This window comes from Amphiura filiformis, chromosome 2, assembly GCF_039555335.1.
Source record: "Amphiura filiformis chromosome 2, Afil_fr2py, whole genome shotgun sequence".
NCBI lineage: Eukaryota > Metazoa > Echinodermata > Ophiuroidea > Amphilepidida > Amphiuridae > Amphiura > Amphiura filiformis.
The window spans coordinates 61,133,489-61,161,085 of NC_092629.1; the positions used below are offsets into that span (position 1 = coordinate 61,133,489).

Sequence of the window (27,597 nt, forward strand, 5' to 3'; positions counted from 1 at the left end):
TTCGACAACTTTCTACTGCCAGATGCCATTGCCACTTTGGCTTCAGATCGTAGTACATGGAGAAACTTTGTAGTCGCCTGCTTCGCAGCGGAATGAAATGAATGAATGAATATGGTGTAAACACAGAAGTGGTATTCTGATTGGCTAATTGAATCATCATGTCTTCAGTACCTCATTCGCCCATCAAGCTGTGTAGCTTTAAATGACCTAGTTCTTTTTACGCGATAATCAGAAAGAGCAGTTGGACTCTACTGTAGGATCTTGCCAAATGCACGATCAAAGTCAGTTGAAATTAGAAGTATAATTGTACTGAAAGCTGACTTTTGAGCTATCACATTTTGACAGCAATATTAAAAGCACTGCTTTTGTCAGCCAATTGAAAAACCAATTATTATTTTGCTACGCTTGGTGTCATATCTTTATGAAGCATTTGTATTTTTTCAATAAAAATGAGCAATTTATGCAGCTGTTATGATAAGATGGACCAGTAAGCCAAACTGTATCTCTGTCTCATCACATCTACAGCTCAAAAGTGTAAAAAGTCATCAAATATCAGATTTTTGTATCTTTGTTTAAAAGTATTATTGTCTGCAAACATGATATGCAGGTTACTCACGATGACCTATAAGGCTTAGGCCTATATATATCTGACATTTTAGTCAATGATCTGGTTTCTGTTTCTTTCTTGCTTCCTTCATCTTTACAAGCCGACGTCAAACGTCGGCTTGTTCTGTCTTCTTCCAATTCTTCTTTCTTTCTTTCTTTCTGGCAACTCGTGACATTTTGCGTGACTTGCCACGTTTCGCCCTAGCTCTCTTATGCTTCGACAGATTTCAACCATACTTGAGCCAAATGACCACTGGACTCGGCCAAACCTTACATTTGACTTTGACCTGACTGTGACCTTTGACCTTGACCTTATGGCCAAAAATGTTGATTTCACAAAAAATGCTACTCCTTCCACAAATTACATGCAATGATCATGTGACTCATGCATATGAATCAACATGTGGCAGTGCTTAAAACTTCCTAAAAGAATTGAGGTCAAAGGTCATTAAGGGGTCATTTCGGTCAAAATCTGAAAAATTTGTAAAAAATATTCAAAAAATCACTGTCTGTACAAATTACATAGCAGAGAGTCGCCATTAACACACATGCATTGCTATTAGCCAGGGTCTTTAGGATGTCTACAGTTTTGGGGTCAAATGTCATTAAGGGGTTACTTCCGGTCAAAAACCAAAATTATCAAAAACGTTCAAAAAATTTTTATCTCAAAAGATAAACAGACCAGAATAATATAACCATCACACATGAATCAGTGTTTCCTGATGTATGCATGGTATTTTTATTTTGGGGGTCAAAGGTCATTAAGGGGTCACTTCCTGTTTTTAGCTGAATAACTTTAAGAATTTTTATCTCAACAACTAAACATAGTAGAATTTTTTAATTAAAATTGGAACAATGCATTTTGTCGGTGTACATAAGGTTTTTTTTCCATTGAGGTCAAAGGTCATCAAGGGGGTCAAAAGGTCAATCAAAAATTGTCAAAAAATCAAAATCCATGTATAAGTTCGATTAAGCTGAAATTCACCAGGAATATTTCTTATGACATCCTAAGCACAATGCAAGAGCAGTTGACCCCATCCGTAACCCAGGGTCAAGTTATAGGGGTCAAATTGCGGCTTGTATTCAGCGTCTGTTGACTCTAGTTCTGTCTTCTTCTAATTCTTCTGGCAACTCGTGACATTTTGCGTGACTTGCCACGTTTCGCCCTAGCTCTCTTATGCTTTGACAGATTTCAACCATACTTGAGCCAAATGACCACTGGGCTAGACCAAACCATCCATTTGACTTTGACCTGGCTTTGACCTTTGACCTTGACCTTATGGTCAAAAATGTTGATTTCACAAAAAATGCTACTCCTTCCACAAATTACATGCAATGATCATGTGACTCATGCATATGAATCAACATGTGGCAGTGCTTAAAACCTATCAAAAAGAATTGAGGTCAAAGGTCATTAAGGGGTCATTTCGGTAAAAGTCTGAAAAATTTGTAAAAATATTCAAAAATCACTGTCTTTGCAAATTATATAGCAGAGAGTCGCCATTAACACACATGCATCGCTACTAGCCAGGGTCTTTAGGATGCCTACAGTTTTGGGGTCAAAGGTCATTAAGGGGTTACTTCCGGTCAAAAACTAAAATTATCAAAAATGTTCAAAAAAAATTATCTCTTAATGTAAATAGACCAGAGTAATATAACCATCATACATGAATCAGTGCTACCTGATGTATGCATGGTATTTTTATTTTGGGGGTCAAAGGTCATTAAGGGGTCACTTCCTGTTTTTAGCTAAATAACTTTAAGAATTTTTATCTCAACAACTAAACATAGTAGAATTTTTTAATTAAAATTGGAACAATGCATTTTGACAGTGTACGTAAGGTTTTTTTTTCATTGAAGTCAAAGGTCATTAAGGGGGTCAAAAGGTCAATCAAAATATAAAAAATAAAAATCCATGTATAAGTTCGATTAAGCTGAAATTCACCAGGAATCTTTCTTATGACATCCTAAGCACAATGCAAGAGCAGTTGACCCCATCCGTGACCCAAGGGTCAAGTTATAGGGGTCAAAGGTCAAATTTCCTGACCCATTAACAGGTCGGCTTGTACTCAAATTCTGTTGACTCTAGTTCCTTCTTTCTTCCATCAACGACTTGATCTCTTTCTCTTTCACTTTCATCTTGGCCTACAGTACCTTCCTTAAGCTTTGGTTTCTTTAACTCTCACTACATTCCTTCTATTTACCTAGCTGGGGTTTACACCCCCAGCTAGGTACTGTAATCTCTCTCCGATTCTTACCTAGCTGGGGGTTTACAACCCCGAGCTAGGTACTGTTTTACTATCCGATCTTTACCTAGGTGGGTTTACACCCACCTAGGTATTAGAATCGAGTCGTTTTCTTACGCTGGCAACAGAGACAGTGACAGAGACTCATCTATCAGGGCCCAGTTCTTGAACCCCAATATATTTGTATATTCATTGAATAACCTTTGACAAATTTGGGTACAAAAAAACTCATACTCTGTAACAAATTCAAAATGCTATGTCACTTGCACATATAATCATGGAAGTATACTATATAGTGAGCATGGTCAGAACAGAGATCAAAAGTAGAATCAGACTTGCAGCTGGAAGTTGATTCCCAATTGGGTAATAAAACCACCCCTTGCTACATCCATAGACAGTAGTCACAACTCTAATTTCACTGACCTCCAAGCAGGTGATGTCAGCCACTTACTCCGATTTCACCATTCAGAAGTTCACTGGCGGTTGTTATGGTTGTTGTGGATATATTATAATAATGTGCATATGATGAGCATTGATCATGTTGCCTACCTAGCTGAGGATTTACAACCCCCCCCCCCCCACCGAGCTAGGTACTGTTTTGCTATCCGATCTTTCTTACCTAGCTGGGGGTTATAACCCCTGAAAGCTAGGTACTGTTTTGCTATCCAATCTTTCTTCTTTCTTCTTCTTTACAATAACTTCAAATGGCTTCTCTCCTACATGTTACACCCTATAAGCTCCTATAATTATGTCACTTGCACACATGAGACCCTAGAAAGTTCTATGGTCTGTATGTATCGGCTATATCCAGTGGCCATAGGGTCTAAACAGAATTGAGGTCAAAGGTCATTAAGAGGGCATTTCGGTATTTAACCAAATACCTTCAAACTGCTTCTTCTGTCACATATTATATATAGTACAATGATGTCATTTGCATATATGCATCGGCTGTACCACACGCCTATAACTTCGCATACAGAATTGGGGCCAAAGGTCATTAAGGGGGTAAAATCTTACAATTGTATTATCTGGATATATGTAAGGGGTATGGGGCTCAAACTCGGTGACGACAAATCTCATGACCAGGGGAGCATTTTGCAGGGGTCAGGTCAAAGGTCATGCAGATGTGAAATTTTAGAAATGCATTTCCTGTACATCTGTAAGGAGTACGGGTCTCAAACTTGGTGACAACAAACTTAATGATCAGGGGAACATTTTGGGTCAAAGGTTATCTGGGGTTAAATCTTAGAATTCACTTTCTGGATACCTGCAAGGGGTATGGGGCTCAAATTCAGTGACAACAAATCTCATGATCAGGGAAACATTTTGCAGGGTTCAGGTCAAAGGTCATATAGAGGTCAAATCTTAAAATGTCTTTTCTGGACATCTGTAAAGTGCAGGACTCAAACTCGGTGACAACAAACTTGATGACCACGGACACATTTTTGAACATTTTGCAGGGGTCAGGTCAAAGGTCATCTGGGGTCAAATTTTAAAATTGCATTTTCTGGACATCCGTAAGGAGAAAGGGACTCAAACTCGGTGACAACAAACGTCATGACCAGGGGAAAATTTTTGGAAAATTTTGCAGGGGTCAGATACCTCCACAACACCAACACGCCCACCTAGGTTTGTGGTCTATGACCATCATTTGCCACTAGTTCTTCTTCTTTCTGGCAATAACTTCAAAATGCTTCTCCTCCTACATGTTACACCCTACAGTTACATAACTTGCACACATGTATCGGCTATATCCAGTGGCCATAGATTGTAAACAGAATTGGGGTCAAAGGTCATTAAGGGGGCATTTCTGGTATTTAACCAAATACCTTCAAAATGCTTCTTCTGCCACATAATATATAGTACAATGATGTCATTTGCATATATGCATCAGCTATACCACACGCCTTTTACTTGCATACAGAATTGGGGTCAAAGGTCATTAAAGGGGTAAATCTTACAATTGCATTAGCTGGACATCTGTAAGGGTTATAGGGCTCAAACTCGGTGACAATAAATCTCATGACCAGGGGAACATTGCAGGGGTCAGGTCAAAGGTCATGCAGAGGTCAAATTTTAGAATTGCATTTCCTGGACATATGTAAGGGGTACAGGGCTCAAACTAGGTTACAACAAACTAAATGATCAGGGGAATATTTTGGAACACTTTGCAGGGGTCAGGTCAAAGGTCATCTGGGGTCAAATCTTATAACTTTATTTTCTGGATATATCTGTAAGGGGTATGGGGCTCAAACTCAGTGACAACAAATCTTATGACCAGAGGAACATTTACAGGGGTCAGGTCAAAGGTCATGCAGAGGTCAAATCTTAGAAATGTATTTTTTGGACTTCTGTAAGGGGTACATGGCTCAAACTCTGTGACAACAAACTTGATGACCAGGGGAACATTTTTGGAACATTTTGCAGGGGTCAGGTCAAAGGTCAGTTGGGATCAAATCTTAGAATTTCAATATCTGGACATCTGTAAGGGGTACGAGGCTCAATCTCAGTGACAACAAACCTTGTGACCAGGGGAACATGTTGGAACATTTTGCAGGGGTCAGGTCAAAGGTCATTGCGGGTCAAATCTTAGAATTGCGTTATGGGTTCATACCACTAAATCCGCCTGTGAAGCGGTTTCCGGTAAAAGTTTATCACGACTATAGTCCCAACTTTGCATAAAAAATGTGCAAAATCGGTACAATATTAACAATTTTAGTGTTGCAAATCGTGTTTTTCTAGAACTTGTGAATGTGATCTCTACTAATTTGAACAGAAAACGCGAAAATTTGAGGGATGTTTACGATGATGAGCGCATTATATATATTATATAGCGCTATTTGTCTCAAAAAGTAGACCTAAAATATGGTGTCATTTTCAGATATGTTATGCAGAATTTTGTTCTGATTAAGATGATATCAAATATATATTTCATAGTAAGACGTAACTCGACTTCTAGCATTAAACGTGACCCCTATTTTGCACGGAAAGCTATTTTGTGGCATGTACCCTTATCTGGACATCTGTAAGGTATACAAGGCTCAAACTCGGTGACAACAAATCTCATGAAAAGGGTTTTAAATATTCTGCAGGAGTTAGGTCAAAGGTCATCTGGGGTCAAATCTTAGAATTGCATTTTCTGGACATCTGTAAGGAGTACGGGACTCAAACTCGGTGACAACAAACCTCATGACCAGGGGGAAATTTTTGGAACATTTGCAGGGGTCAAATACCTCCACAACACCAACACGCCCCAGCTAGGTTTGTGGTCTATGACCACCATTTGCCACTAGTTCTTTCTTTCTTCTTCTGGCAACAAACTTCAAAATGCTTCTCCTCCTACATGTTACACCCTACAATTACGTAACTTGCACATATGTATCGCCTATATCCAGTGCCCATATGGTGCAAACAGAATTGGGATCAAAGGTCATTAAAGGGCATTTTCAGTATATAACCAAATATCTTCAAAATGCTTCTTCTGCCACATATTACATATTACAATGACGTTACTTACACATGTGCATCGGCTTTACCCAGTGCCCATACCTTGCACACAGAATTGGGGTCAAAGGTCATTAAGGGGTAAAATCTTACAATTGCATTATCTGGACATCTGTAAGGAGTATGGTGCTCAAACTCGATACAATAAATCTCATGACCAGGGAACATTTTATGGGGTCAGGTCAAAGGTCATGCAGAGGTCAAATTTTAGAAACGCATTTCCTGGACATCTGTAAAGTGCAGGGCTCAAACTTAGTGACAACAAACTTAATGATCAGGGGAACATGTTGGAACACTTTGCAGGGGTCAGGTCAAAGGTTATCTGGGGTCAAATCTTTATAACTTCATTTTCTGGATATCTGCAAGGGGTATGGGGCTCAAACTCAGTGACAACAAATCTCATGACCAGGGGAACATTTTGCAGGGTCAGGTCAAAGGTCATGTAGAGGTCAAATTTTCTAAATGCATTTTCTGGACATCTGTTAGATGCACGGGCTCAAACTCCACAACAACAAACTTACTGACCTGGGGAACATTTTGGAACACTGTGCAAGGGTCATGTCAAAGGTCATCTGGGGTCAAATCATAGAATTTCATTTTCTGGATATCTGTAAGAGGAACGGGGCTCAAACATGGTGACAACAAACCTCAAGACCAGGGGAACATTATGGAACATCATGCATAGGTCAGGTCAAAGGTCATCTGGGGTCAAATCTTAGAATTGAATTTTTTGGACATCTGTTAGGAGTACGGGACTCAAACTCGGTGAAAACAAACCCCATGACCAGGGGAGCATTTTTGGAACATTTGTAGGGGTCAGATACCTCCACAACACCAACATTCCCCAGCTAGGTTTGTGGTCTATGACCACCATTTGTCACTAGTCTTTACTTTCTTTTTTTCTTCCTGGTTTTTTTTTTCTTTCTGGTTTCTTTCTTTTTCTTCCTTCCTTCACATTTTTTTATCTTTCTTTCTTCATCCTTCGTTCTCCTTATCTTATAACTTGTTTTCTTTCCCCCCCTCTCTCTCTCTCTCTCTTTCACTCTCTCTTCATAATCCGCCTTGCTCTCTATAAATTATTAAGCTAAATTGTCCATGTTGTTCGTTCATCAAATTTCAGCCTGAGTGTCAGGTCAAATGAACTGGTGCATCAAATCCCATGTCTGGTTGCGCATGGGGAAGGAAGTCATTACTTACATGACATAATATTTGCTGTAAGGTGAGTGCATCTACTGAAGATTACCTACTGTCTTCTTCCATTTTTTTCAGTGCATTTTTTAGGTAAATTGCTGAAGGGGTGAAGCCATAATTATTGGACATTTAAAATATTAGACAATATAAGGCACAAAAAAAAAGGTTTGTCTCGGCCTCCTACACGCATAGGTTTTAAAATGTGAATTTAAGCATATTTTTTTCTTCATGTTTTTCCCAGTGGGTTTTGGGTTGTTTTTTTTTATCATTGGGGGGGAAAATATAAAGACTTGGCCAAAAATGTAATAAAATAAAAACCTGCATTCACATAGCCTTTTTTCTATTAAAAAAAAGCATGGCGCTTAGGGTTTTTGGCCAAAAGAAGCTGAGAACATTATGTAGCCAGACGTATCCAGTGGTATAAAAATCTCAACTTTTTTTGAGAAAAGTGGGGGGATGAGGCTGTGGATCACGAAATGCCCTTTTAAAATCTTATGCTCAGCTTTTTTCAGTAACGCGATGTCCTATTGCGTTGAAATTTGGCACATACATTAATCATTTAGACATGTCTCAACCCTGCTTAAGAGCTTTTTTTTAAAGAAATATACGCGTAAATGACCGATTTGCACACATTTTTGCCATTTGGCCACATTTGAAGGACCATAGAGACCAAACATTTTTTTTTTAATGGCTCTTTCGCCGTTTACATGAAATTAGGCAAAAGAAAAATACTCCATCAAAATCTGCCAATTTGTTATAGAGAAATCCTGTGCGCAAGTTACCTTTTAAAAAAATAGCCACCACTGCTATGGCAACGGTATTCACGACATTTTACTAAGTTTCATCAGGTTGCACCATCCCACCAAATTTGCTTTTACAAGGTCAGTATATAACACAGTAGGCTACAATCTTTTGGTTTAGGCAGTAGCGTGTCCAGGGGGGGAGCTTTGGGTGCTGAAGCCCCCCGCACTTTGTTAAAAATCATGTAAAATCAGCCGTTTTTTGGCGATTTTAGCCATAAAGCCCCGCATGAATCTGAAAAAGGGGCTGAGCCCCCCCGCAGGAAAAGATCCTGGACACGCCGGTGTTAGGGGTGACAGTTTAGGGTCATATTAGGGTGCAGATGGTATTCTAGTCATTCCTGTAGACAGGTTGCACCCTGCCCTAAACAGACCCTGTCACAAATAGTAACACTAACCCATAATCACAGTGCCAAAAGTATTCTGTAGTTGATGGTGCCCAAAGTGCTCTATTTATGGTCCGCTATTTGAGGTCCGACGGCGTACTGAGTTGAGGAACTGAGCCACTTCTTCAATCAACATTTATTTATGATGGATTTCATAATAGTCAATATAGTGAATGACGCAAGTGTATTTAATGTTTAGACAAATATAGTATTCCCACGTTCATATTACCAATTTATGTCATGTTGATATGTCATTTAATAATGTTGTGTACTAAAACAACAGCATTCAGACCATCTGTTGGATTTTTGTAGAGATATGTAAATTGTTTTGGTATTAAAGCAAACACATTTATTATCCCACACCGGAGTTGTAGATTTCAAATGGAGTTGTCACCCATGCATTCAGGTAACTCCATTTGAAATTCCCACTCCCCGTCATGTCTTCCATCTTATTCTAAGGGATTTCAACTGGAATATCCCAATGAAAGCAAGACTGGTTAGCTGAAAGAACAGCTAAAAGTATTATAGGCCTATGTGTAACAGGATTTTAAGTTTCATCAAGAATTAATGTATGTAAAATGAGAACTTGAAGAACATTACCCCCCCCCCAAAAAAAAGTTGTATTTACCCTCTTCTGACTGACCCCTAAGATATTCCCCCCCCCCCCCCCAAAAAAAAGACCGACTGATCCTGATTGTAGAGCTTTGTATGTACAGTACAACCTTTTTGGCCTTATAAGCAACCCACATAATTTTTGATCACACAAATTCCTGTTGTGCATCATAAAAAATTGTTTTAAAAGATTTTATTTTGTGTAAATAAGAATTGAATTTCTAATCTTCTAAAAACCAAAGAACAATAGTAAACAAACAAATAACAACTTCCAATTATAGAATAAAACTAATCAAGCTCTCCGTACAGAAGTCCCAATTTGTCAATATTTGATGAAAGTGCCACAAGTTCTCAGTGGCAGTTTGGAGGTGATCTAGCGGTGTTTGCACTCAAATGTTGAGACAAATAAAGCTGACACACAAGAGGAATGGCATGGGTTATATAGAGGAGACACCCATGCTTAATATAAGGGGGTGTCATTTCCATCTCATAATGTGCATAATTTTACTCAGGAGGGGGAAAGCACCCACAATTTTTGTTGTGATATATTATTGGCCTTAACTCAAGAACCACAAGACCTATGGAAATATAAATTTGATTATTAGCTTCCTTGACTTATTGATCAATGTATTAATATTAAGGAGTACACAGAAGGTTTTTAGTTAAAACTGGAAAAATATAGCTCCTGCGAACCCACCCGCCTTATAAGCTTCCATAGATATGTGATTAATTTTGAATCCAAATTGCAATTGTGCCTAAAACTACATCTTAATTTTTTGTTTATGCATCTTTACAGCTTTGCATGAATTGGACACTTTGAAAAGCAAAGAAATTGCCTACTATTTTTAGTCAATCTAACAAAAGATTCTTTTGCCTTAATCATATCAAACCTAATCAAACAAGAATTGTAACCTCTATTCACCCCGACTCAAAATCATACATGCTTTTACCATCATGCATCGAGATATGAAAAACATCATGGTAAATTTAACAATCTCTTTTCAATGATTCATGAGATAAAGTCCTAATGGTATGACGCTATGAAAACTGCTTTCATGTGTCAACAAAAGGCATCTCATCTTGAAACTAATGGGCCCATGTGATGTGATATTATCAAGCAAAATGAGGCATATGTCGGCAAAATAGTTTCTTAAGAAGTGATTCATAAAACATTGAAAATATTGTGATGTTTTAGCAGCATACAAGTTGTCATTAGTAATAGTATAGTGATTAATTGCAATTTTCATTGAAATTGCAGTATTAGATATTGATATTGTCAATCATATAAAGAACCCGGATTGGTTTTTCTCCACAGTGCTCTCATTTTCTTGACATCGCATTCCTTTCAATGTCTATTCACACATTATACATCGAAAAATTATTAAAAAAATAGAGCGATTCAATATGTTTTATATTCAATGTGTTTTGTAAAATGCATGATGCTCTAAATTTTTTATCGCATCATGAAGTCATCATGTGAAATAAATTCTTTATTTTTATCATCATTATATTATATCCCATGCAATGTACCATCTGAAGGACATTAGATATAAATTTAACCCAGCTATTATTAGACAAAATGCGTAAAATATCAGACTTCTCTTTCTATATCTATATCCTACATTAGAGGGAAGGTGAAATCGTTTCATATGAAGGGGATGATTGGCACCATTGAAAAGGTTAACTGGTATGACGTACATAATGTTCATAACAATGACAGAGGTAACAGGATCTAAAAGGAGAAAATTATCATAATTCATTTGTTCCAACTATGCAGGGGAGGAGGCACATCAACATTGTCGGATGGTACTACATGTATGTGCTGCAGTGACAACCCCTTTTTCGGTTCTTCTTCCCCTTCTTATATACCCCACTTTCAGCTAACAGCACATATATACCTGCCAAAAATGATGTGAGTACCCCCTCCCCTGTATCAAGCTAGATGATATCACCCTTTTATGTCAAATGAAGAGGGACTGTAATTTGCTGTAAATAAGGGGCAGAATCAGGCATGATCTTAGAGCTGTAAAGAACTCCAAACATTAGCATGCCATCATGCGGCATACTTTGTAGTTTACAATCTACTTAAGGGGGAATAATACCCTGATTTTCATCAGTACCCCTCTTCTTTTTTTTACTTGCAAATTTATGAAGTAAATAAATATGTTCATCACCTCATGTCCTGAACTTATAAAATATATCTACATACAAAGTGTTTTTAAACCATTTTAGTAAGTCATTTTAGCCCTATATATTTTTTGTTTACTGTATCTTAGTAACTCAGATCGTGTTTCATAACAAACCATAATTTATTCCATTCAACATGTTCAAGTAGGATACATGAATAGAATACGTTAAATCCTTTGTTATACTCTCTATAGAAAATCTAGTGGTGCATGCAAAATATATAACTCGTAAATTAAATAAACACTTACACAATGGATGCATAGTCATTAGTCAATTTAATACTTTATGTGTTGTTAGGAGAAGAAAAGGCTATTAGGTCACCTTATGTCAGGTTATAGGTCAATTGGTTCAGGTCAAATTTAAGCATCAATTTTGAATACACATGTGAGAGTCTGTGATATCATAATGAGGCATAATTTTGATATTCTGTCTTTAACTGGATATATATCGAGAAGTGCAAGGTGGATATACTAATATACCTTGGGATGTAAATGGTGAGTACAATTTAGAATGCATAGTTGAGATGGATTTCACAAATAAATATAAAATAGTTACCAAAATCACAAAAGTTAAGCTTACGGAAAACTACCCAATATGGTGGTATAGGTGACAAGAAATACAATTTTTTCAACATTGCTGTAGTATGGTTGTGGTAACCTGTTACCTGTGGCTTAATTAAGTTTCAGTGAAATAATGTCGCAAGTTAAAAATACAAAATATAGCTCAACATTGAAAATAGAAGCATTTTAACCAGTTCCGTTTTTGATAGTTGTGGAGCACCAAGTTCATGAAGTCATAAAAGAAATCAGGAACCACTTATTCTCATTTTACATATCAACTTTATTTCCCTAATGTGTTAGCAACACATATCCAAAATTTTAACGAAATCCGTTGATAGTAAGCTTTCCAAAATGAAGTGAATTTAAATCATCAGTGATGTACCACCTTTTGGCTTCTACTTTTAAAAGCATGTAAGCTACGTTGATACCGATGCCACCAATAAAGCGAGAAGATTTGCCCCTTCATTTTGCATACCACTTTGTCCAATTTTTTTTTTTGTAATTTCTTCACAAAATGCAAAAAATGCAAAAAAAATCAATGGGTGTAGTACCCCTTAAAATATCCAGGGTTTTTTTTAGTGCTCTTATTTTTTCCCTATTAACCAATGGATTTTCTATTTTCGTAATGAATTTATCATGAGCTCATGCAAAGATTGTGATGAAGTCTAAGCTACTAGTATATAAGCAGGATATAGGAAAAATACTTTGTTTTAGATGACAAAACCAAAACCCTGTCCTATGGGCCTGATCCACCCTACTTTTTAAAAAGTGGCAAAAATGTTTTTCCTGTGTGTATAAAATGAATACTCACCCAATTTTGAAAATGTGTGTGTTTTAAAACATTTTATTATTTGATTCTGTAATTCATCAATCATCATACTATCAAAGTGATCAAAATGCTTTTTATTGAAAAATTTTAATTTCTTAACAGTCACTAAAACATATAAGAGGGTATTCATAATAATGAATTGCTTAAAAAACCTATAATAAACAACCCAACTTCAAGAGCCCTGTAGAACAAGATTTTTTTTTGTCACCTTAGGAAAAACATCCATATTTGTGTACATCCATATCAAAACGATGCAATGGGAGTAGGGATACACAATATTGTCTAAAAACTGTCAACAAGGGCTCAATTTTGTAGCACATTGTGTAAACCAAAACCCATGACCATGTTTTAATTAATGGTTCTATTTGGCATGTCACTAGATAGGTATAGAGGCCTTGCATGTGACGTATCATCCCGTAAATATGGCGGACTACTCAAATGCATTCAACAAAAGCATGATTGCAATCTACCGTGACAGTTCGTCTCACACACATAACCCTGCACTACGATCAAATAGGTTGATGACAACATTTGATTGGCTGCACTCCGCTATAACTACGGAGAAGGACACCGGCTCAAATCCTTTGTTTGGAGCCAATCAATAATTTCATGCAGGGCCTCTATAAGCTTTCAGTCATTCCAAAGCTGATGTCATCAGGCATCAGTGGCGTAGCCAGCACTTTTTCAGATGGTGCAAAAATGGGGGGGGGCCAAGACAAATTTTTAAGGGGGGGGGGGGCAAAACAGTACAAAACTAGATGGACCGCGGTTCTCGGATGTCGCGGTTTTCGGCAAGCGTCGACCGTGATACCTCCACCAAAGGGAGTGATGTGGAATTCACAAGTTGATACAAAGCTTCAAGCCTAAAAGAGGAGACTGAATTTGACCTTAGATGACACCTGGATGACCCCAAAACAACCTTTCAATGACTCCTGGGTGACCCCAAAATGACCGCCCAAAAATTTGGCTCTAAATGTTGACTGTACCCACCAAGTTTTATGCCCATATAGTAATTATACTAATTTGACCTCAGATGACCCCTGGTGCCCCTGGTGACCCCAAAATGACCTTCAAAAAATTGGTTCTAAATGTTGACTGTACCCACCAAGTTTCATGCCCATACAACAGTTTTTACTAATTTGACCTCAGATGACCCCTGGATGACCTCAGCTGACCCCAAAATGACCTTCCAAAAATTTGGCTCTGAATATTGACTGTACCCACCAAATTTCATGCCCATACGACAGTTTTTACTAATTTGACCTCAGATGACCCCTGGGTGACCCTGGATGACCCCAAAATGACCTTCAAAAAATTAGGCTCTGAATGTTGACTGTACCCTCCAAGTTTCATGCCCATACAACAGTTTTTACTAATTTGACCTCATATGACCCCTGGGTGACCTTGAACCTCACCCAAAAAAAGTAGCCAGAGTTTTTGACCATGACCCACCTATCCTGAAAATCTGAAGTCAATCTGCCCATCCATGCCCGAGATATCGCATCCGGACGGAAGGACGGACATTGCAAAAACAGTATGCCTCGCGGTGGAGGCATAAAAAACCTAAAAATCTTAAATATCGGGCGGCCGCCATCCCACAGGGAGAAAAGAGGGGGCAAGACTTTTCACAGGGGTGAAGCTTTCCCCCTTTTCCCCCCTTGGCTATGCCACTGTCAGGCATCACAAAACTTGAGGATTCCAGTATTCATTGGAGTCGAGTGGACACACAATTGGGGATTGACTTGGGAATCCTCAAGAATTCTATGATCGTCTGAACATGCCTGTGATTCCCTAACAAACTTGCCAAACTGAAATCATAGACAGTAGAGAGAATAATGGGCCAGTTTGGACTGGAATGATTGGCATGTTTATGAATGATCTGTCATTTCAAGCTTATCTACATCTGCACATCTCAAATAAACACATAAGGAATATAGGAAAAGGATAGAATTGATGAAAGAAGTGGCCATAATCATAGACAGTAGAGAGCTACTGTCTATGCCATAATGCTTGGTCATTTCTTACAGGCAGTGGCGTCAATCCATCTTGAAAAGTACGGGAATAAATTTTGGCCTGAATTGTCCAAAAGTGGCTGAAAAGAACAAACAATGGTAATTTAGCCAAAATGGGGATGGAATGAAGGACTCGTCCCCATGTCCCCCTCCCCAACCCCTGATTGACACCCATGCTCAAAGGCAGTTAGCTGGAACAGAAAAATTGTACTCCCAGAATGGATACAAACATTATATTTTGCTGCACTACAACTCAGTGGCATAGCCCAGAGGGTAGTTGTTACCCTGAAGGAAATATTGCCCCCCTCTTCCAACTCAACACACAGAGCAGTGGCAGAGCCATAAGGGGCCGGGCAAAGTTCCACCCACCCCACACAGAAATTGTTTTAGAGATAAAATGGGGACAGCAAAGAGCAAAAATGTCATTAAAATGACTAAAAATGGGAAGAAAAATTGACAAATTTATCTCCCCCCCCCACACACACACACTAAAATGCAAACATGCACACAATTTGAATCAAAGTTTGCTGGATGTAGGCCCTAAAGAGAGTTCATTAAGTGGTCTCTTTGAGTAACACACACATGGCAGAGTTGGTACTCTTTGATTCTACCTCATTGACCGAGTCACATATTATTGTATTGTAAAATCAAGCCACTTTTGACCCTGTTACTGATTGTTTCATTCCACAACTTAATAAGCACAATTTGTTTACTTAGTATCCATAAAATCATATTATTGATCAATTTAAAATCGATGAAACAGTTTGGAGGGTAGTTGTTACCCTGGAGGAAATATTTGGTGGGGGGCATTTATTAGAGGGGGAGGGCAACTAATAGAGTAAATAAGGTATTTTATGGTAAATGACTAGGATTATGGGGTTATCATGTCATGGTATAGGATAAGATAATTGTGATACACAATTGTTGTGAATGAATACCATGGTTACATCCAAATTACTACTAATTTGTCTCACTGTCAATAATTGTAATACAGACACTCCGGCATATTTTCTGTCAAATAAGCAACATCATGCAGCTTCATGCCCTGTCACAGCAAATTGCTATCGTAATTATATAAGTTTAATTATCTTAAAAGATAAATGTTAATCACAATAATGGGTAAACACTATTATTAGGACAGGTGAGTTTGTCTTCAAATTTGTCAATTAATTCTTCGCGAGAAATTTTGGGGAGCAATTTTTCATTTTCTAATGCCGAGTATCCGCGATTTCAAACAGTTGCACATTTAAAAGCCAATGGGTAAAAAATATTTCCGTGGGCTTTTAAAATTGCGATTCTGAAATTCTGAAAAGTGCAAAAATAAAACATTACAAAAAAATTTTCTGCTTCATATAAATTGTGTGCCATTTTAGAAGCTGAAATGTCATGATTCTTCTTGGAATTATACCTACTTCAAAAATCATGTCAGTTCCAAAATGATTGCTGTGATAACACTAAAATCATTTCTCCCAAGGCATGCCAGGATGTATTTGCTCAAATAACAGTTCTCTGTACTCAGGGCTGATGTTATTTAATATGATGCATTTCTTTACTACACAATACAGGTGAAAGTTTAGGTGGAAATAATTGGATTGTAATTCTTGCCAAATGGCAAATATTCTTCTCACATTCAAAATGAATCATATTCTCCAATCATTATAATCTTCACTGCTATAGTCACCTAGTTGAAAAATTATAACAGTTGATTTGCTTCAAAATGGTAAAATGTTCCAATTCCTGACAAACTAAGCACCCAATGCCTTTTGAATGTAAAGCTTCTGAAATTGTTGTACTGAGTGTATATGGAAAAATAAAAACACACATTGCACACCCACATCCTATACTCATGACAGCTTCTAAAGGTCCAGCAGCCCTCTCATTTTGAATCGGTTTATGTTAAGTTTAAGTTTAAGTTCTAAAAAATGTTTTTACAATTAGTTTTAATTTTTTTAAGTTTTGAAATTAAATACATACACACTTCTGGATATTTGCCACTTGTGGTTCCAAGCCTTTTTAGTACCGTATACCAATTACCATGCGTTAAAACATTCATGAACAATTTTGAAACATGGAAGGGCCATGATCTGGCCCATGAGCCACGTATTAAGATAATTAAAAATATATAATGTTCAATATTAACGAAAGAAACAATTCAGGCAAACTGACTGAATTAAAAACCAATCAATACACAATCATAATAGATGTCATACATATGTTGTAGTTTTGTTAATGCACCATTTATATGAGAAAGAGATTAAAACAGCAAGCGCTGTATAGAGATGTCATGTAATGGGAAAAAACGCTCTAGGGTTTCGTTTCCAAAATTGATGTATTTTTGCAACCACAGTGGTCGACTGGAACAGCCTTCCATACAACATAATCTCAACAGACAAGAAAGCAACCTTTAAATCAAAACTTTACAAGCACCTAAGAGAGTAATAAATATTCTAATTCAGTTGGTTTGTCTTGTCAAGAATACACGCAGTTTGATGGGTTTTCACCTATAAATTATGACACGATAGTGGATAGTCATATAAGACAGTGAGCGTGCCGACACGCAACGGCGGCACGCTAGTAGATCCTCAATGATCGCGCGATAATGCGTTCGCGTAATACACATGCGCGAAATTAAGAACACGGTTCGGCGTCTTAGATGTTCTTTACAGTTTCGTACATTTAAAACAACAGGGATGTCCTGACAAAAGTAACATTATTTTTTCTGAAAAAAGGCAGTTTACTTATAAAAAATTATACTAAACTGAATGAGAATAAAAGATAGGATTTTGTCTTTTGCCTAGCCAATATTGTGTCATAATGGACTAATAATAATAATAATGGACGCTGTATAAATATCTACATTTTAATATTTTGAGTAGTGAAAAGCAGCCGGCATCCACTACGATAAAATATTGGCCAGTCCAATCCCAACCCTGTCCGGCTTACTTCTACCTTTGCCAAGCAACCAAGGGGTGTTGGACAGTACCAAATCAGATTCAAATTCATATTCACTGCTCAGCAAAGATAGCCGGGAGATAGCCAAGATATTTTAGTAATTTAGTTGTTGGGATCATTGACTTAATGCAATTTACCCTATTTTTAGAACATATAAAATTAGGTCAATATTGTTGCTGCTCATCAATACTGCAATTGGCTGGTACCGTATCCACCTTAATTTCTTTGTCAAAAATGTGCCCCCTTCTTCTCCTTATGTTCTTTGATTAATTAAAGTGGAACTAGATAAAATGGCCATTTGGTCATAGGCCCTAGAAATTGCTTCAACCACCATATTACAAACAACCTTATATGACCACTATTATTGTAGTTCCTATCACTGTCCATCCAATGACCACTCAAGCATACCATAATTGATTCCTACCTCAAGGCACTGATTATAGACTCAGCCCCATTAACCCCTGTATACAGATGCAGTTAACTGTAACTATAATCCAATTTAATCTAATTACTTGAATAACATGCTCATTAGCAGTAGGATTAACAGTGTCCTTAACTCAGGACACACTCACTGTTTTTGGTTGCCAGGACTGTTTTTAAGTACTTACAGTTTTACCTGGCATAGTGGATGGTGTCTTAGTTTTGCAAAAAATAAAAAATAAAAATGGAGTCTTGTGAATTGCCTCAGAGCAATGTGAATTGCCTCCCAGTATGCAAATGTCTTTAATTCACATTCCCTTAAAAAGGTAACCAGTTCTGGCCATTAGGCTAAGATACAACCTTTTTTGTCACTCATCAGCAACTGGCCGACAGTGCCACATATCTGCAAATATTAAAAAGGCGAAAAAAAAAGAGGTTTGTCTCTGGACCTTTTGACTAAAAAGCTATGTGCTACACCTTTTTTTGCACTGGTGCGTTGCGCTTCGTGGTAAATTTCATTTTAAAAGCTATGTCCGCAGGGTCCTGAAACAAACTTTTTTCAGCCAAAATCTCCTCCAAGTTTGGTCTATGGGCTATTAATCAACTGTTTGTGTTGTTCACCATGTTCACAACAATGATCTCATATGAGAGTTTACACTTAGGCCTATGTTTAACCCAATAACATTATTCTAATTTAGTACAGTTCAAACATCTGACAATATTCCCAACTTTTAGGAATTCTTTGTACAACTAGGAGCAGCATTCCACATGCCCTTATTCCACTTGAATAAATAAACCTTCAACCTGTTATACCAAATGGATCCATGCAACATTGAGCCAAACCAAACAACAAGAATGCTGACATGGATTCTGGGTTCCTTGAGACATGAAGCAAGAACATATCCATGTTAAATACAGCACTCAAGTATGCCATCTATCAGCATTATTATAACATACTGAACAACATTTTGCTGTCTCAAATTCAGCACTTTGACATTCAATACAGAATTACACATCATGCACTTATCAGGATTTTACCCTTTTCCGGCCAATGCTTGATAGCAAGATGTCCGGAAAAGAAGTTGGACTGTTCATGACAACTTTTCATTCAACCATGGACTCTGTGCCCAAGCAATTGGTGAATCTCAACCCACCCTTCTCTGTAACATGTTTAAAGGTTTGAGTTTCACCATTTGATTGAGGCAAAATATCACAGATATGGATTGAATAATATCTGTGAGATTTTGACCTACGATCATGCTCCTGGACCATAATGATGACAAGAACCCCCAGGCTTATAGAGCCTTAAAACTGGTACTTCCGCTTTAAGGGGATAGATTAGGTTCACCACTAGCACTGATCAACTTGGACATGGTCACTGTGCAAGAGGTGTGAAGCAGAATTGGAAAATCATTTTTATACTGGATTTTCAATTTGTTTTCAAACTGAGACCATCAACTTATACCTCATTGGTACCTCTTAATATTACAAGAGTATACTTGAAATCTCATCAACTTAAATTTGTAAGAAAATACCAACTCTTATTTAACACATGTGCTTCAGTTTCCTTCCTACCCTCTCCCATATCACGCCATCCAACGCACTTTCATCTGGACCCCCCTCAGGGCATGAAATACCCACCAAATTCGACATGCAACCCGACCCCCAACACAAATATCAACTTTGACATCTATGGGCTATTCCAGTTGAAATCCATACACCCCCTGATAACACCTTAATCTCCCACACTTGGGGTGTAGATTTCAAATAGACCATCTCATTCAGAAAACCCCTTTAGAAATTCACACTCTATGTATGGGAGATTCAGATCATGTCTTCCATAGGGGTGAATGGATTTCAATTGTAATAGCCAATTTCTTTCACTCCACAATACAAGCTGGGGATTCTTACAAGAGAAAATGATCCCACAGCATTTGCTAGGGGTTACATGCTCTCTCTCACCTACAGCGTCATCAAATAATTTGCAATACCTCAGGCATAAAATATGATGCTTTATGCTGCCTTGTGTTATCATGAACAATAACGGTTACTTTAAGCCTATCACCCCCTCCCCTCCCCTCCCAAGTTTGTCTTTCGAAACATTTTACAAATATGCATTTGTTTTGTTTTTTGTTTTTTTAATTAGCTGTGAGCTACGCAGCCATTTGTTTCTTTGTTGATAACTTTTTTTAAAATGCTAACATAAAACCAGCAGAGGAACTTTGGATGGATCTAAAAAGGTCCCAAATAAGATTTTTTAAAAATGATGATATTAATGGAAATATATCTCAAGGCAGCCTTTGAATAACTCTCCATTTACAAACCAGCTGAGTTTCAGTATAAACAAGTCATCAAAATGAAGAAATCTTGCACAATACTTGTAAAATAGCCATTTAAAGGGGCATTGGGAGATGTCACAAAAATTGCTCTCTCAACATTATTCAAATTCCAGTTTTCAGCATGTGCACTATACTAATCAACATATTATATTATTCAGCATCTTTTGTGTATACGTAAAAGATCATGATTTTGTAATATAATTCTAGATACAGAATTTTATTCCACATCACATTTCAATAGCAGATAAGCTTAAGGGCTCTGTAGTGTAACCCACCTTTGCATAGTATTTTTGTGGGACCTGAGAGCATCAGACACACTAAATATGTTAATATGTAGCTGGGAGGAAAAGCCGACCATCATGAAGAATTTTGACCTCTCATAATTAAGATATAGGCCTACATAAAGTTTTCCAAAAGGCCTAAAAATTTTAAGTCTTTTGGGAAACTTCATGTATATCTTCAATACCAAAGTTCAAAATTTTCATATAATGGTCAGCTTTTATCCCAGCTACATACACTTTAAGTATATAGCACTAGATTTTAGATTTAGAAAGTCTACCTAGTTTACTTTGAGGACACTGTTTTATGTGAAAAATGTCAATTTTTAATAATTTGCTATCAAATTTGTATTATTATTTGTATTAAATTATTTTAATATCATAAGGACATTCCTTGTATTCAGAATGCAATTTGATGCATCTGATGTGCGCTAAGGTCCCACAAAAAATACTGCTCAAAGGTGGGTGACCAAGCCCTTGGCACGGACAATTAAGGCTCTTTGAGTATTCTACCTAGATAAAAATGATTTGTCATTTGATTTTTTTGCAAAATCTCCCAGAGCTGCTTTAAGTGGTCGTCACCACCTTTGCACAGTGTTTTTTGTGGTACCTGAGAGCTCTTCTGAGAGCACACCAGACCATGATGGTAGTATAGACCTTCATGATCAGACACACCAAATTTTGATATATTTATTTTATCATTTGTTTGGTTAAAAATTAAATGCAGACATATCTGACTAACATTTTGCAGAAAAGAAATAAAAATCCATGTTTTTGCTTTATTACACAAAAAAAGTCTGTTTTTTAAACTCTTGCTTTTAAATCACATAATGCAAGCCAGGTTGAATTCCTAAGAGCGATATTTTGCAATATGTTTCCCACTGTGTTAACATTGGTTTTGGTAGTATTCAAGTAATGTACAATTCATATAAGGTATCCTATTGAATTCCACACAGGGACGGTGCTATAATTACATTTGCTTGGTACATGGTTTCAAGTTATGGGCCGGCACACTGAGCCAGGTCTAGAGCTTTATACCAGCAAACAGAAAATTTTTATAATAATGTCTTTAACACAAAATGAATCTAAGACCTGCTGCATACTTTTTATTTGATGTGGAATATTTTATGCAACATCATGTTTAACCTCTAACGGATGTTTGATGACATAAAAATCAATCATATTATTTCCCACTACATTCGACATCAAATTGAATTGATTTCTGTCAACCATTCATTAGAAGATAAAAATGAATTGAAATTTGATAGAATAACGAATATTTGTTGAACAAATATTCTACATCATGAGAAACCATTTGTATTATGTTACAGGTTATATACCACTAGTAGGCCTGGGCGATACATGGAAATAGGACGAGTAACTATTTGTTTGCATGGCATCTGAAAAGACTGCTTTAAAATCACTGATATTGATCAAGTTATATAGCCAAAAAGGTACTTTTTAGGGTTTGATAATTCAAAATGGTATATTTTCTCTCATTATATGACATTTTTGTCATAATAGTACCAAAATTCATACACACGGCTTCGGTTTTTAGTAAATATTCGCCCTACCATATTGTAACTTTCAGTTTTGAGAGCACACTGCCATTTTAAGGTGTTTACGATCAGTGCGTTAAAACAATAAAAGTCTCAGGTCAACCTATGTTGAGTTTTTGATCATTTGGCATCTAAATCATATACATGTAGCTTCACCTGATATTAGTGGCATTTAGCTGTGAGAGTTCTGAATATGAGAAAATTCCACCCAAAATTAGCCATTTTCCCATTGAACCCTATGTAATACATAATTAGTACTAGTATTTAACCTACAATGCCATAAAGATGTTCAAATTCATTCCAATGACTGCAATAACATTGATGGACATAAATATATTGACAGGTCCAGAAATCAGGGGTACAACTTGATTTTAGTTGATGCATTAATTTGAATTTAGCAAAGGTGTTTTCACATTTTCTCTCAAAATTGCATCATATATACTACTATTAGGCCTAATATACCATAACATATGATAAAGTAAAGTTAATATAGAAGAAGCAAGTAAATATTTAAAGGTGAGATAACAAACAATGTTTTCTACCTCACATTGAGGCCTGTTGTCCATCACCCAAACATTCTTATTTTGAAATTGAGTTAAAATTTGAGTTAAATTATTGCTCCAGTATTGTGGATTCTATAGAAGCAAATTTTATTTATCACAATGGCACATAGAACAGCCTTGACTCCCAGGGTGGTAACCATCAAACTACCAGGTTTTTGTTCATATTTCAGATGATGATCAGGTCATACACCTTTAAAGGCCAGCCACTCGGGCATCAAGTAATACAAGTCTTTTTCTCAAGAAATGTTCCAGACTAATTTGTGGAGCACTAGATTTATTTCACTTTTCTTTAACCAAAACCAAATTGTACATTTAAATTATCAGTCTAGTAAACAGGAAAAGGGTAAATAAAAGGGGGGAAATGACTAGAAGATGCAGGAGACCAATTGAGGTAATCAGTAGTAGCATATTAGGTGACATCTGAGGTCAGAATGCCACACGTGAGCTGCTAGATAAAGTTTCCCCATGAATGAAGAAACCACACATGTGTGCTTGTGTAGACTGTGATGCTTCACTTCTGCAACATAAAGCTTGATCCTTGCATACAAAGGTAAATGCACACGCCAGTGGTGGCATGAAGCGTGAGCCATCCAGGGGGGGGTACTGACCATGATTGGGGGCTTCTGACCTGCTGGGGGGGGGGCACAAGCCACCTTTTTTGCAATTTTCCTGTGGGATTTCCTAATTTCAAAAGGGGGGCACAGGGGGCATGTGACGATATTTATAAGCCACTGGCACACACATATCCCCTACTTGTAAAAACCTGCAAATGAGCACCCTACAACTTTACCTTAGGACCTTGCTCACCCAAAGCTAGGCTCCATAGATCCATCAGACTATCCAACTGAGACACCAGGCAATGGTCTTATATCGCGTTGTTTGTAGATGAAACTGTGGACATCCTCAGTTGCAGGTTTCCTCAATTGCTCTGCTATTTTTGCATGTGCATCCTCGTTTGCAAGCTTTACAATCGCACACTCCCAACACAACATTTCATTAAAGCCACAGAGACAAACAAATTACAATTGCACACTTTAAAATATACAAAATTGAATATGCCTGAAGAAGACAAATGCATCTCAAATAATTACCCTGTGATGCCCGCATATCATCAATCCATGCATGCCATGATTACCTTGCAACTACACTTAATAGAGAAATTTGAAACCTATTGCAACCATGCTTACAAAAAGACGGATCGAAGAAAAAAAATCCAACACAATAGCAAACTCTACACAATGCTGAATAAAACCCACCACAGCTTCAAGCTACTCTAACTTACCTTGCTAAAATATCCCTTGCTGGCTGGCTCTGTGCTATGATATATATTTTCCCTTTGTCGTCACTCAGTCTTATTACATGTTAAATGCACTAGAAACAGGTACTTCCATGCCATCTTAAAGTCCTGGAGTAAGAAACAAAAATGTTGGTAGCACTCAGTGAATGTCTATCCGCACATGGCACGCATCATTTACCTGATATGATGTAAACTCAACAGCATGTATAAGTGATGCTTGTCAGTCAGTCAGTGAGCTTGTTCAATGGCCAAATCAACCAACATGATGGTGTTGGCAGTGAATGAGTGAGTGAGGGAGCAAGTAGGGAATGACAACTGAGTGAAAATAGCAAAGAGCACGGTACGCTCCTCTCACCAGGTGTGTGTGTGCTTGGGAATACCCCACGCATTCATTATTTCACTGGGTGCAAATTTTCACAACTGTACATGCAATACATAGTATACTTAGTGCTTTCTATAATTTAATATCAACAATGACAAAATCAGATTGTGCAAGGGATAGGGGTAGGGAGGTAACGAGGTGGCAAATAATCCTCCCCCCCCCCCCCCCCGCCTTGTCCCAACATAATTGAATTGTTAGGCTTTCTTCCTCTAGCATAGATGTATGATGTCTAGAACTCATGGCCACATACATTTTATTTTTATTTGGGAAATCAAGAAAAAATTATATTTTCAAGCCAAAAATGATTCATGACATGAATTTTCAACATATTTTGTTCTCACACATTTGTTTTCATGCAATATTTTGTATGATGTTTTAATGCCATTATACAAGTTTCTACCCCTTGTAAAAATGTAAACAAGATTTATATAAAGATAAAGTGCCATCAGTGTTCAACTTTGCTTAAAAATGAATATAGGTCCACATACCATCATAACTGAGAGGCATATACTTAGTATCCTCTAAAAATGTATTTCACATTTAGGTCCTCAGGCCACCTATACCATATGTATACAGGGAACAAACTTGAGCCCATATGCTGTACTGTCCAGTCCCCCCAACAAAATTCCAAATAGATGTATACCAAGCGGTAGCCAAGAGGGGTGTGATGCCAATCTGACCACCCCTGTGCCAATCTGATTATGATACACTTTTTCCCTGTAAAAATGTTGAGAGAAAAAATTCATAAAAGGTTCACCTTTTTGGTAAAAACATTGAAATTGCCCCTTTTTTGAAGGAAAAAATCACAAAATGTCCCACTTTTGAGCCCCCCCCCATCAAAAATCCTGGCTACAGGCCTGGATGTATTAGAAAATCCTTCACCCAGTCTGATTTTTTCACCTGTTAAGCAGTCCATACATAATAGTTAAGTTAATCTTCATACTAAGTACAAACTTTAGAAACATTCAATTTGGGCATGGTTGTAAAAAACGGGCATTCTCAACATTTTTACTGTACTTTTAATGCTACTTTATCCTACGGCCTGGAAATGTAGGTGTTCTATAGAACCTACCCAATGAAAGCATGTAATAAAGGTAATAAATACCACCAAATCATTTCACAAAATAACATCTCAGGTATAGAAACTTGAAATTAACTTGACAACATTTTTTGTCAAATTCAATGCACCTACACAAGGGATCTCCTCTATGTTGCTCAATGCCCGTCTTACACCCCTTGAGGCTAGGCTTCTGTCCCATTGGTTGATTGCATTCTATCCCAGAATACATTGCAAGCTGCCAGAAATATTGATGAGGCATGATGGTATAAGGTCTTCCATTTTGATCAAAACATAATATGCAACACACCACAAAAGTGTAAATAGGGAGCTGGTAATAGAAATGGTCACATTATTATTCACAAAAGAAAGGTATAATAGTTTTTAAAGTCTTTTCAATATAGATTCTTTATAATTGGGCCCATACACAGCGGTCAGATAAGGCTTAAAGCCGGGGCTTAAAGGCATTCCTACAATACACTATGATTGGGAAATTTGATCAATATAACCTAATCTTGAAGGCAAAGTCCCCATTACCTATGGATAATCTTTTCTAGCCCTACTATAGGGCCTTTAGACCGTGGCGATCCAAAACCATGCTATATCATAAACCCTGGCTATATCCAGAGAAATGCTAAACCCAGTAACCGCTCCTCCTTCAAGTGGAGCGGTCACTGGTTTTAGCGGTTCTCGGGTATCTATAGCGTGTTTAAAAGGCCCTAAAGTAGAGCTAAGTTTTACTGGAGATGTCTGTTGAATCACAGTGGTTGAATAAGACATTTTCTTAGTCATTTTATTTCTATTGAAATATATTTGCATAATAATGCATTATGGGATTGTAATAAACCCATCTCTGACACAGTCCCTTTTCCCTATTCAGCTTCTCAGTTGAATTGACACAGTTTTATTTAGGGCTAGCTCTCTGATTTCCCAGTTATTAAAAAGGAACTGTGCATGGCTTCTATAATGGTAGTATTTGTGTACCAAATCCATACAGCCCTGTGGGCCCAATGCACTCAACAGGCTGGTAACCTGTCGAAGCCAAGCAAGACCTTTTTTTTTTTATATAAAACCAAGTTATTTTTAACAAAAAATAAATGTCACAAATTTCTGGGCTCCAATTCATGAAATTAAGTTATCATGGTGAATGTGCTATTTAAAGTATATTAAATATGATGAAATCAAATGTCATGAAAAGTACAATTGTTTTTAAAGAACAATGGGCACCAGGAATGGTCATTTCACATGCTGTGAAACTTCCCATTTTTACAAGCAAATGGTATGATGTGGCAAGTTGGCAAAAATATATAATAAAATCTTTTCATTTATAGTCCAATTTGTCCAAAAAAGTAAATACTGGGCAAATTTGAACAGTGTTTGTAAACTGACCTTTGCCTTTTGGCAAAAACAGAGGCAAGAAACTGCTTGCAAGTATAAGGCAGTTGAATTCCCATCATCCCATGCTCAACATAATGAAGAGATCCGATATGTAAGATGTGATACCTGCCTTGTGTAATTTGGTCATTGCTATCCTGGCGCGCGAGAGTTCTTGATTTTGTAAGGATGTGCAGCTGGGATTCTGTGAACATGCTCAAAAATATATCAAATTTGACAAAAAGGAGACCCAAAATATACTAAATTTACATTATAATTGGAAATTTAAACTTATGATCTCAACACACAAATTTTCGGTAACACAGATGAACTTTCATGCTAGTAAATTTATTTTTTTTTTTTCAAAATTTGCCCAATTCTAGATTAAAAAAAAAAAAATCTCAGACAGCAGATTGGAAAACATTTGAAAAACACTCCATCTC

At 37.2% G+C, this 27,597-nt stretch overlaps 1 protein-coding gene across 1 annotated transcript in view; it reads right to left on the reverse strand.

Annotated features, from left to right (window-relative positions):
- LOC140146493 (b(0,+)-type amino acid transporter 1-like) overlaps nucleotides 1-24,572 on the reverse strand; it is a 144,666-nt gene extending 120,094 nt beyond the window's left edge. Inside the window, exon 1 of the mRNA XM_072168358.1 lies at nucleotides 24,327-24,572. The gene's annotated coding sequence lies outside the window, so the exon portion shown is untranslated. The remainder of the gene's footprint in view (nucleotides 1-24,326) is intronic.
- Between the last annotated feature and the right edge of the window lie 3,025 nt (nucleotides 24,573-27,597).